The following is an 11,471-nucleotide window of genomic DNA, read 5'->3' as shown; positions in this document are numbered from 1 at the left end:
ACATAGTCTCAATTCCGACTACATTCACGTAATTTGCATATTTTAGCTTAACTACTGTTTTCCAACGCTTCGTTATGCGCTTTAATTGTTTTCCGAGGGTCTCCCTCTGAAACACTGCGACCACACACTGGCTCGACGTTCTGATCGAGAAAAAAAGAAGTTGCAAAGGGAGATGAGTCAAGAAATTAATTATAATAAAGTAAACAACTAGAAAATACTGCCAAATAGTAGAAAATTGATGAAATTTCAATAAAAAGAATATCCTAACATGTGCCAAGCTTTGAGTTGCAATTAAAACGACTCTCGATAACATTTAGCTCCAAAGAAGCCACCGAAACACGAAACAAATGAAATGGTAGTGACTAATGCAGAGTACGAAACTACCACGTAACCTGCACTTGGTTCCAAACATTTAAAAATTGTGCACAGCTGATGGGGTTAGCCGTTAAATTTAGTGGTTAGTCGTTAATATCACACGCGCACACACACACACATATAAAAATTAAATATTGTAACAATTTGGAGATCTACGACGTGTCAATGTTTCAAAATCATAGACTTCTAAGGGTTTTGTCTTGTGGCTGATGTAGTTGCAAGATTAGACCAGTATGGAAAACAAAGACATGGAAGGCTCAGGTCCCACAGAATCGTATTCCGCGAACCGATACTGGCCTCCTTTCGTGTGGGGGACGAGTTGACCGGTGGCTGTATATTTGTAGGATCTTAAGTGTCTTCATTCAGAGTGTGGGCGATGGCTCTCGTGAAAGGGAAATAATTAATATCGGAAAACACCGTTCCATTTCAGTATTTAACAGATATCTGATTCATTACCTCGACACGAAGTTCGAGGTAGAATCATTTGACCTGAAACTCTACCGCCATGAGGAAATTAGGAAGAAAACGAACAGGAAGTTATTCTACATCGGCGTCGTCGCTTGCCTCTGAAGGTTAAAGCTGGTGAGTAAATGTGTTTCAGAAACAATGAAATTAATTTTTTTTTTCTAGAAATAGTTCAAATTAATTTTCAGCATTTCTCTTAACCGTTACGGAGAGAAATTAATCGTTTGCCGAAAAATCAGATGGCCAACATTTGAATCGTTAGCCATACCCTCATAGATGTGACCACAAACCTTGCCTGATTTGTTTCATTTCAGCCTACATTTTGTATATTTGGCCGCAGTAGAAAGGTGAAGTTCACAATTGTTACGATATTTAAACACGATTTTTTAAATGGACCGACAATTATAATCAGCGATTATTTTTGCAGATATATAGAAAAATACGTAGCAACAGACTACAGCTTTTCAAAAAATCCTCAATTTTAACCTTTCATGTCACTCTGCAACTCAAAAACTGGCTCTGTAACCATCATTATATCTGGCTGAGTTACAAATGACATAGCAAGATTCATTTATGCTAATTGTTTAAAAGCGTCACATAGTGAAGTGTTCCAATGGTATATTAGAGGTTATGATTATCGCCGAGGGGTCTTAAGAGTTGTGTTTTAAAAACAACCATGAAGATTAAATCAGTTTAGCTTTTTATCCTGAAACAATAGCACTGGGAAGGCGCTAAAAGCTAATTTCTTTACTGTTATTTCTACGTAGTTTGGTTGGTAATGAAAGAGTAAACAGTTAATTCATTAGAGAGAAACATAAAAATGAGCTCATTTAGTCCTGGCACAGAATTTTCTCATCCTTCTCAGATGTCGTATGATGCATAAGTGCGAGAAATTAACTGTTCAGTTAATTGACCCCAGGGGACCCCAGGGTCTATGAATTGTAACTTCTTCGGTTACATTCATTAAATCTGCAAACCAGTGTAGCATCAAACTATGTTTGAAAAGATAAATTAGTCTGGGAGCAAATGTCATAAAATAAGGTCCCGTGTGAAGTTCGTGCTGAAAGCAAGCACCTAGTGTAAAAGTGTTCATTAGGTCCTACTAAACATGAAAAGTTTTTATGACAGCTTTGCCACTTGCTCAGACGGCTTTTAAGATGGGTTAAATTCTGACCCATGAAATCCAGCGTGAAAACGAAATGAAACACGTAATTTACTATAAATTTGTCAAAAAAAATCCTTATCATGCCAAACTTGCTCACCTTAGTCAGTTAGACATCTTGCATCGATTGGTGCCACTTTGTAGTGTCACGTGATCCATACATGGAAATGAGGCTGGATTGCAAAACACGCCAAAGGTGAACACATCATCCAGGACAATAACGTAGACTCATTGTAATGCATATTAATGCTGTATGTTATCAACTTGAAGTCAATCGCAGACTCCCTTGGGCCCACTAAGACGGCTGCGCTGCCAGCATTTCATGCGTTGACCGGAGCAGATGTTACTGGGAGTTTCTCTGGAAAGGGAAAAGCCACTTGTTGGGATGAGTTTGATAACGCCAGCACTCCTATCTTGCAAGCTCTTGCTAACCTCGATTGTGGGGAACAGCCAGATGACGGCACAAGAAGTGGAGTGGAACAGCTGGTTTGTCGGATGTACCAACCAAAGACAGACATCAAAACTGTCAAAGCCCTCAGATGGTCCCTCTTTAAGAAAAATCAAGCTGAGTCTGAGAGATTGCCGCCCACACAAGCTGCTCTGCATCAAGCCATACTGAGAGCACACTACCAGCTTCTAGCTTGGAACAACGATCATGTAGCAAACCCAGTGTTGCCCTCACCAGAAGGCTATGGATGGCAAGATGAAGATGGAAAGTGGGGACCAGTCATGACAAATCTTCCACAAGCTCCAGAGGCAATTATACAGCTTGTCCGATGCAAGTGCGCCAAGTCCCGTTGCGCTAACAACCGTTGTCAGTGTCAAAAAGCCGGATTTGTCTGTACTGATCTTTGTCTGTGCTCTGAAGATTGCTAGAACGAGTATGCTGAGAGTGATGATGAGTATGATGAAGACGAAGTCGAACAGGAAATTTCATAGGAATGGACAACAGAATAATGTATATAGATATTCAGTAAGACTTTTATGACTGTATATGTAAAATAGCAGTGGTCGCTATTTTCATTTTCTGCCCTTGTTCCAATATACATGCGAAAATGAATACATGGAACCAGTACCATAAGTTGGCAAAATTATTGATTATGTGTACAAGATAGATTCTAAATGGAGCCTCCGCAGTATTTGCTTTATCCGTCTCGTCCCTGTGCTATGGGCCATAGGACAATGATCGATTAGTTGAAGTTTTTATATCTGAGCTCGGATAACCAGATATGTATCTGCCTTGTAGTTGTTAATACAATTGGCAAGACAAATGCCATCCTACACGATGCTACCAGATATATCCAGCCTCGTTTCCATGTATGGGGTCACATGACACTACAAAGTGGCACCAATGGATGCAAGATGTCTAACTGACTAAGGTGGGCAAGTTTGGCATGAGAAGGATTTTTTTGACAAATTCATGGAAAATTGTGTGTTTCAGCTTCGCTTTCATGCGTAAGGTCACGTGACCTATATAAATAAGCATAAATCAAGAGGGAGGATCATGTCCAATCATGTGAGCAAGTTTGGTGTATTTTCGTCAATTATTAACAAAGTTACGAGGAATTATGTGTTTTAACATCGTTTCCATGCTGGATTTCATGGGTCAGAATTTAACCCCCCTTAAAAGCCGTCTGAGCGAGTCACAAAGCTGGCACCAAAACTTTTCATGTTTAGTAGGTCCTAATAAACACTTTTACACCAGGTGCTTGCTTTCAGCCCGAACTTCACACGGGACCACATTTGCTCCCAGACTAAATAGTAGTAACACACTAAAGAGGTGGGAGGAAGGAAATTTAATTTCTAGCTCAATCACTGTAAGTCCAAAATTGTAAGTCCAAAATTCACATAAAAACGTCGCTCAGCATTGTGATGCATATTTAATAGAAACTGAAAGTTGTTAGACTACTTATTAAACTGCGTTATGGTAACGTAAAGAAATGGTGTGGGCAACCGGACCTTAATGGATTCTACGCTGCTTGTTAGTAACGTTTCGTATTCTTTTCCTTTGCAACCATCTCAGCATGATCCGCACCAATTTCATAGTCATCTCATATTGTTCTAAGTAAGAAAAACAATAAACCCAGCTAAAAAAAAGCCCTACTGTTTATTTCATTTACTCTTATTAAGAATGTAGGCCTGTTGGTGTGACAGACAATAATACAATACCAGATGCCAGAATGACAGCGAACAGTCTTCACATCAATATTTATTACTATCAGCCATACTACGGCCGACTGCACGAAACAAGGGAATATGGAGGGTGGTGTCCTCAGAATAAATCTGATAGAACAGAATATCTTCAAGTTGATATGGGCGAAGTGCGTTCTGTTTGTGGTGTGGCCACGCAAGGATTACTGAGGTATCCTGCATGGACCATCAGTTACAAACTACAGTAATCTACAGACGGTATGACTTGGAACACCTAAAAGGAAACGAATATTGAAAAGGTATGGAGAGAACCGTAACTGACATTTCCAGCAATTGAAAAGGAATTTGAAGTCAATGCAAAAAATAAGCAAACAGAAATTAATTTTAGATGGTGAATTTGGACTCTTATCTTCATTAGCTATTGCGTTGCGTGAGGTCGAAGATATTTAAAAATCAGTCGAGCACTGTACCGCTACGACTTTTCCATCCAGGATATATTAACTAAAATATTTCTCTTGACATTGTTTTCCGGATTTCGTGAGACAGGAAGTCTCCTTTCCTTCTCTCTTTCTGTCCCTAACCTTGTCTTTGTCATTAATTCATTTGGTTTTCTCTTGTTTTTGTTTTTTTTGCCTTGTTTTGTGTTTTGCTTTCGCAAATCAAGATGGTGACATAATAAGTGCATGCTGCAAACAATAGCTTAAATATTAGCAACATTATTTTTTCCGGAAAAAGACTCAACAACTGATTCTTCAAGCTGGGAAAAATATCGTTTCACCTTGACCGTCTACTTCTTGCTATTGGGGGATGAGTAATAACATTAACAGTCCATAACATAAGTGACGAAAAAATGAACTCGGTTTGAATAGGCCGGACTGCAATAGAAAATAAAGTTACGTGAAAGATGTGAGCTCTTAAGACTTGTTTAAATGCCCCCCGCACCTCTGTTGAAGTCCTAAATGTAATAACTGTCCTAAATGTAATAAAGTCCTAAATGTAATAACATTTGGTCCTAAATGTAATAAAGCCCTAAATGTAATAACGTTAGGTCCTAAATGTAATAAGCCTCCAATGCAATCTTTTAGCTGTGCTAACATTGAGATGTTAAAGTGACAGCTGTTGCACCAAAGAATCCTCTGACCTGTATTCATGGAATATTGCGGGCTCGCTGATATTAATTAGGGTCTTTTTATTTGCTAAAGACGTAGGTTGAGAAGCATTGGCTACAAAACCTTATACTGATGTGCTTTTGGCATCAAATTGACGGACGCAAAAGCAATGACAACGCTGATCAATAGCTCTCTTTATATCATGGGCTCAGACTCTCAATTAAGTGTAACAGATTTTGACGATATACTTGTGTGATCAGTGCTGAAGTAAACACTTCATGAACCAAATTACAAGGAAAAGGAAGTCCACTGACCTATACGTTAGACAAATTCCGGGCTCGTAAGTGCATTTTTTGTACTGTCTTTCCTTACCAGATTTGTATGGGTCTGCATAAAACATATTCATAAGTGTTATTGACCAAGCGTGAGGTCAAAATGGCTGGATATTGGGCGAGTTCTTTTTTTTTTTTTTTTTTTTTTGCGTTTTTATGGACTGAGTCTCGGTCCGTAAAAAAGGTAAAAAAAGAACGAGGCTAACATCCAGTCATCTTGACCGAACAAGCTTGGTCAAGAGAGTTTGTATTCTCTTGGCTTAATCATTAAAGGATTCATTGTATAGAAAAAGATCTCGCTTTGATAAGAATCAAGAATGGCTTGTTTATTTCGAGAACCGATAGTGAAAGCCAACTGTGTTTGCAACACAATAAACCCAAGAGGGTCGTTTATTTTTTTTCTATGTATATGCCGATATTGTCCAAAAGTTAAGAACTTTGTAAGTTTTCTTGCGTGGGGTCAATACGGGGAATCCAAAGCGGGTGAGGGTAGGCCCATCATGCCCGCTCAGGTAGCCAGTCAGAACACAGGATTCACTTCATCTTGCCCGCGCGCGCTGCTAGCTATATGATAAAGTGACTTACAGAGCAAGATATCTACTGACCGATCATATATTATTCCATTTCACGATCACAGGTCTCGACATGTTGCCTTTTTTCCACGCAAGAGCATTGAGCTACAACATTCAACGCATGATGGTCAGTTGATGGTCTGATAAACCATTCAATTTTTTCCTTTAGCCCCTTATGACAGGTTCATCAGTTCCCGAACCGAAATATTGGGAAAACATATATTTTACAGTTGATCTCAAGTCTACATTTCATTTTTTGACTTCATCTCTTCTCCCTCCGTGAGGGGAGAAAATAGATAAATAGATGAATGAAAAAGGAAAGCTCAACAGTTTCCATTTATAGTCATATGGTACATGAACTGATTACTGAGGTGGAGTAAAGCCATAGAGGGCTACAAATGCAATATCCCAGGTTCAAAATTGAATAAATCAAGGTAGTCGTTCTTAAAAACGAACTCAAATGCTTCATTAAAATCAATTGACACTGAATAACATAGATGTGCAAAATTTCAGTAACACTATTGATGATAACACTTTTCTTTTGGATTAACATGTGACAGCGAAATCATCCAGACTGCTCTAAAATGGTGCATCAGTACTTAGGACTTTAACACGAACGATAACATCAACAATAACATGCTAGTTCATCATCAGTTGTAGTAAATTTCTTTTCCAAAAAGTCCTAATGATTACGTACCAATCGATTCCATCCTATTGAGCTTCCAGCCAACTTTAGGCTGAAAATAATTTTTTCCAACTCGATCAATAAACCGCTCTAAGGACCATACTTCGACTGCTGATATTTCTTATGTCCAGCAAGTAAAAGGACGCCCATTGATATCAGCGAGCCCGTAGTGTGATATGTATACTGGTCAGCGGTTTTTTGGTGCAACAGCTGCCACTTTAACATCTCAAGGTGGATGTCCGCCATAACAACAATGCACTGAAGGAGTTAAACGATTGCATTAGAGGCTTATTACATTTAGGACTAAATGTTATTACATTTAGGACTTTATTACATTTAGGACCAAATGTTATTACATTTAGGACAGTTATTACATTTAGGCCTTCAACAACCTCCCCTCCCCCTCCTCCGTCACCTCCTTTCTTAACTTCAATAGAATTGGTACACCGTACGAAGTTTTTCAATTTGTTTTTTTCGTTTTTTTTCGGTTTGCTTTTTTCCAGGTGTTCACAGGAAACTCAGATCAGACCAGTATCGTGAAACATTCACTTAGAAATCACTTCAAAGCCAGATACGTTCGGTTTTATCCCGTAACATACATTCATTGGTCATGTTTGAGGGTTGAAATATTTGAGCTTAAGTAATAGGTCAAAGGATTAGTATGTGTGTAGTCATTCATCAACACAAGAATTATAGGATAAAAGTATACCACAGAGTTTACAGTAAGAAAATAAACATTAGCCAGTAACCTAATAAACTTATTAACAAACCATTCATTCCCGGTGGCGATCTAGGATTTTTTTGTAGGAGTGGGTGCACCACCAAGGAAGCACCTAACTGACGTATCCTCAGACGAAGAGAAGGTCTAATGCTCGAAAAGTTAGTGCCAACCCACCATTTTTAACGCATTCAACATAAATTCATTTACTTTGTCTCATGTTTTACTTCAACGCAAATAATTCACACAGTTCTATTTTTCATTCAATTTTTTTTGTACAATACTGGTTATATAGGAAAGCCGCAGGTTATCTTAGGGCAATTGGGTGTGCACTCCTGCACCCTTCCCTCAGATCCGCCCCTAACTACACCCATTTCGCTGCAGCACAATAAAACAGTTATGCAGAATGAATTTAAAATGGCAAATTCACCAGATCTCTACTGGAAGATGTGTACGTTCACAGTCGCTTGTTCCTTTAGCATTAAAGGTCAGCTGCTATCGCTGTGTGTTTTCTTTTCCGATTAATGTTTTATACAAACAAAATTTAAAAAAATACAGTGAAATGGACATTCCTGAGGCATGGATACCTACAACATAAAAGCAAAGTACTCATCCAAAAACAAAGTAGGAGAATAACATCAACTTGTCAAACATGAATGAACCAATAAGAGCACACTAAAACTGACCTATAACAGCTCACTATGCCACATATATTAATAGCCATGGGTGACTATTTAACGTCGTTACATGATTAAGAAAAGCAGTAAAGCTGTCGAAGGGAAGCGATTTACTGATGATAGCCTGACTCTTCAAACGATAGATTCGCCTTTTTAGGAGAAAATAGGTTGATGTCCATCTAGAACCTGGGTTCTGGTTTTTCAAACACTCGTAGATATTAATAGCTGAATCAACCAAAGAGGTCTAGATACCACTCTGTTATTTGATTTATAGAATAAAAGATTTATCGAATCACATATACTTTATTGGAACTGTTAGAGAGACACGGGTGGAACCTTATTTAATTAAAAAAGAATTAAGTTGCAATAAACAACAGTAATTCAACTTCTGTGATATTTTTCTGTTATTACACCTTTCTTTTCCAAATTACGATAAAAACTCCACGGCTTCAAAGGAAAACAACCGTCAAGTTTGATCATCGATACAAAACTTGATCGACGCTCATTGATAGAAAAGGGTCCACAGTCGTTTCCATCTCATGGGTAACCCTTATGTTGTGCAGCTTTTTCCCTTGCTAAGAAAGCCAAATTCACTCCCTTTTCTTCCTTATTACGGGTTCAAAAGTGTGCTTCTCACAAACGTATTGATAAACATTAACCTTAATTTTTGTTACAACAAATTCTCCATCGGCAAACCACAAGATTACAATATAGTTTTGACAAAGTTGGCGACTAGGGACTAAGTGATTAAGAGGCAACTACTATACATTAAGCCTATTTCTTCTAGAAGGAAAAGTCTTGGTTTAAACCCGATCCAGGCCATAAAGGACGTTGTGTTTTTGGATGAAATTTCGTTACTGAGTCACACAACGCTCTTGACCCAAGTAGGTTGATGTCATGAGGATCAAGAAACTGTCCAAAAAGCTTCACGGAATATGAGAGGTTGAATGTGATACATTAGCGAACTGTTCTGGAGAATCCATCAGGTTAGGAATCTTGTTCATACAGTCCGTCTCACTATTAAATTGATCGACTCGCCTTCAATCAAATCAATTACTTTTCAAAAGCAGATCATTAATGGGTGACGGACAGCTGAAAGGTCACTTTTTCGGAATACCGTCTAAATGTCTCGGGTAACACATTGAAACAGATACAAGGTGCTTCGTATGCCTCTTTGTGTCTTTTTTTGCCGGTCCTAAATGAAGCTTCGTGAGTCATCCGCGGTAAACGCTTCGAGTTTCATTATTAAGTGCACACATCACACGTGTGTACAAAAAATTGCTTCTTTACTGATTTTTTTTTATTACAAGGTGTCAGTGTGGAAACCGCCAATTAATGTGAAAAAAGGAAGAAAGCATCTTTTGCCAAAAAGTAGATGTGGCCAAAAATAAAAATTTGGAGGATGTTACAGAGGAACAGTTGCAGGCAGAAGCCAGATTTATAGTCCAGCATCCAGGGTTTGAGGAAACTGATGAAGGCTGACTCCGACCTCTGCACTTGTTTCGTTACAAAACATCACTGCACAGCGCTTCCCTGGTTTTCGTTTTCTTTTTTCTAAATCCTGTGGTTTTCTGTTCGTACTGTAATGTCAATACGGCTAGGAGTAGTACAGTTTTGGATAACTTGAGCTTGAACATGTATGTATTTATAATAAAGTTCGGATATAACGCGCGTTGTCATTGGTTGAAGGAGCGTGCTCTATGAGAGTATAGAGCATAGAGCTAAGCTAAAGCTATCACGCCATCTGCCAATTGTACCATGTTCGACCTTTTCCGGGACTTCTTTTTAGCTTTTTTCCGATAATTGAAAGTGAAATTTCGGAACTGAAGCGAGCCGGCAAGTAGCAACAGAAGAATCAAACAAAGGTTTGTAAACATACCAGGCGCCGTAATTTACGTTATTAAAACGTGAGCAGATACGAAAATCCTCAAAGGAAAAACAAAATAAACATTCCGAGTTTTAAAGATTTTCACGCTCAGTTAGATTGCAAGCTTACGTACGGTAATAAAAATCAAATACAGCTAACACTCGTATAGTACATAAGTTCAGTGTTAAAAACAAAACAGAACAAAACAGAAATGATGAAAAATATAACCAAACTGGCATAATTGTTAAAATTCATACTAATCATGACGGTTTCTGAGCGAATATGATCATGCTGAAGTTCATCGCGGCTCGCTCATCATGGCGATCTCTGGTCATCACAATAAAGCAAGCCTCAAAAAACTACATCGGCCGCCCTTCGAGTGAAAAAATAAGAGCTTGTTCGGATATCCTTTCCGATACGTTGAGTGGAAAGTCACATCAGTCACTGCAGCCGAGTTTTGCGGGGCTGTCATCACGTGCGATCTTCATATTCCGGTGAATTCGGCTGTCGTTCATTCAAAAATCACTCGCCTTGAACAGTTTGTTTTCTACCTTGTCAAACTCGCGTGTTTTTATGAGCCATAATTCGGCTGAAGTTCACTGAACATTTCACTTCAAGATTCTGTATTAGAGACTTAAAAACTTCAGGCAAGTGTTAAATTCGACCTGCCGAACTATTTTAGTTTGTAAACTATCGTAGAATGTGAACTTTGATGGCTTTTGAACTTTGATGTTGTGGCGCTTTTGACAGCTTTAGTCTTGAACAGCCAATCAGATTATTTGAACCATTGTAACAGGGATTCTGATTGGCTTATTGTAGCGTGCTTTATGAGAGTATAGAGCATGCTGACGACACTGTTTTTCGCTTTGGAAATAAAGTTTGTTTTGAAAATTGAAATTTACGAGCGGAAAAAGAAATAAGATTTGTTTCATTCTGTCATAGGCCACCATTTAGAGACTATGAAATACGAAGTAAGAAATAAAATAATGAAGGTTGAATTATCGAAACGCGATGGATCGCCTGTTTGTATTCGGAGCCACAGGTTATTTGCACGCCATTCCAAACAGCTGTAAAAAACATATATATTCCCATAACTATTTCATCTTAACCATTATCGAGCCCTATACTTAATCATCATGCTTCCGGTCGCAAATGAGAAACAACAAGGCGTTTCTTTTAATATCCGTTTACAGCATGTTTCTGTTATAATTCACTTCCACCGGAAGTTTATTAAATTGAGGCACACGATTGTGCTACATATGCTGGTCAATGTTACTTGTAATCATTCCTGGAGAACTCTCAGCTGGAGACGAAACGCATCGAAAAAAATAATCAAAAAGTTACATTTGAATCGTTAG

General features: G+C 38.4%; 1 pseudogene; it reads left to right on the top strand.

Moving 5' to 3' along the window:
- The first annotated feature begins 4,142 nt into the window (after nucleotides 1-4,142).
- On the top strand, nucleotides 4,143-7,611 carry LOC149040907 (lactadherin-like; annotated as a pseudogene).
- The last annotated feature ends 3,860 nt before the right edge of the window (nucleotides 7,612-11,471 follow it).

This window comes from Pocillopora damicornis, chromosome 8 (genome assembly GCF_964200805.1).
Source record: "Pocillopora damicornis chromosome 8, jaPocDami1.2, whole genome shotgun sequence".
Classification (NCBI taxonomy): domain Eukaryota; kingdom Metazoa; phylum Cnidaria; class Anthozoa; order Scleractinia; family Pocilloporidae; genus Pocillopora; species Pocillopora damicornis.
The sequence above is the reverse complement of the archived record's forward strand: the minus strand, read 5'-3'. Positions and strand labels throughout refer to the sequence as shown.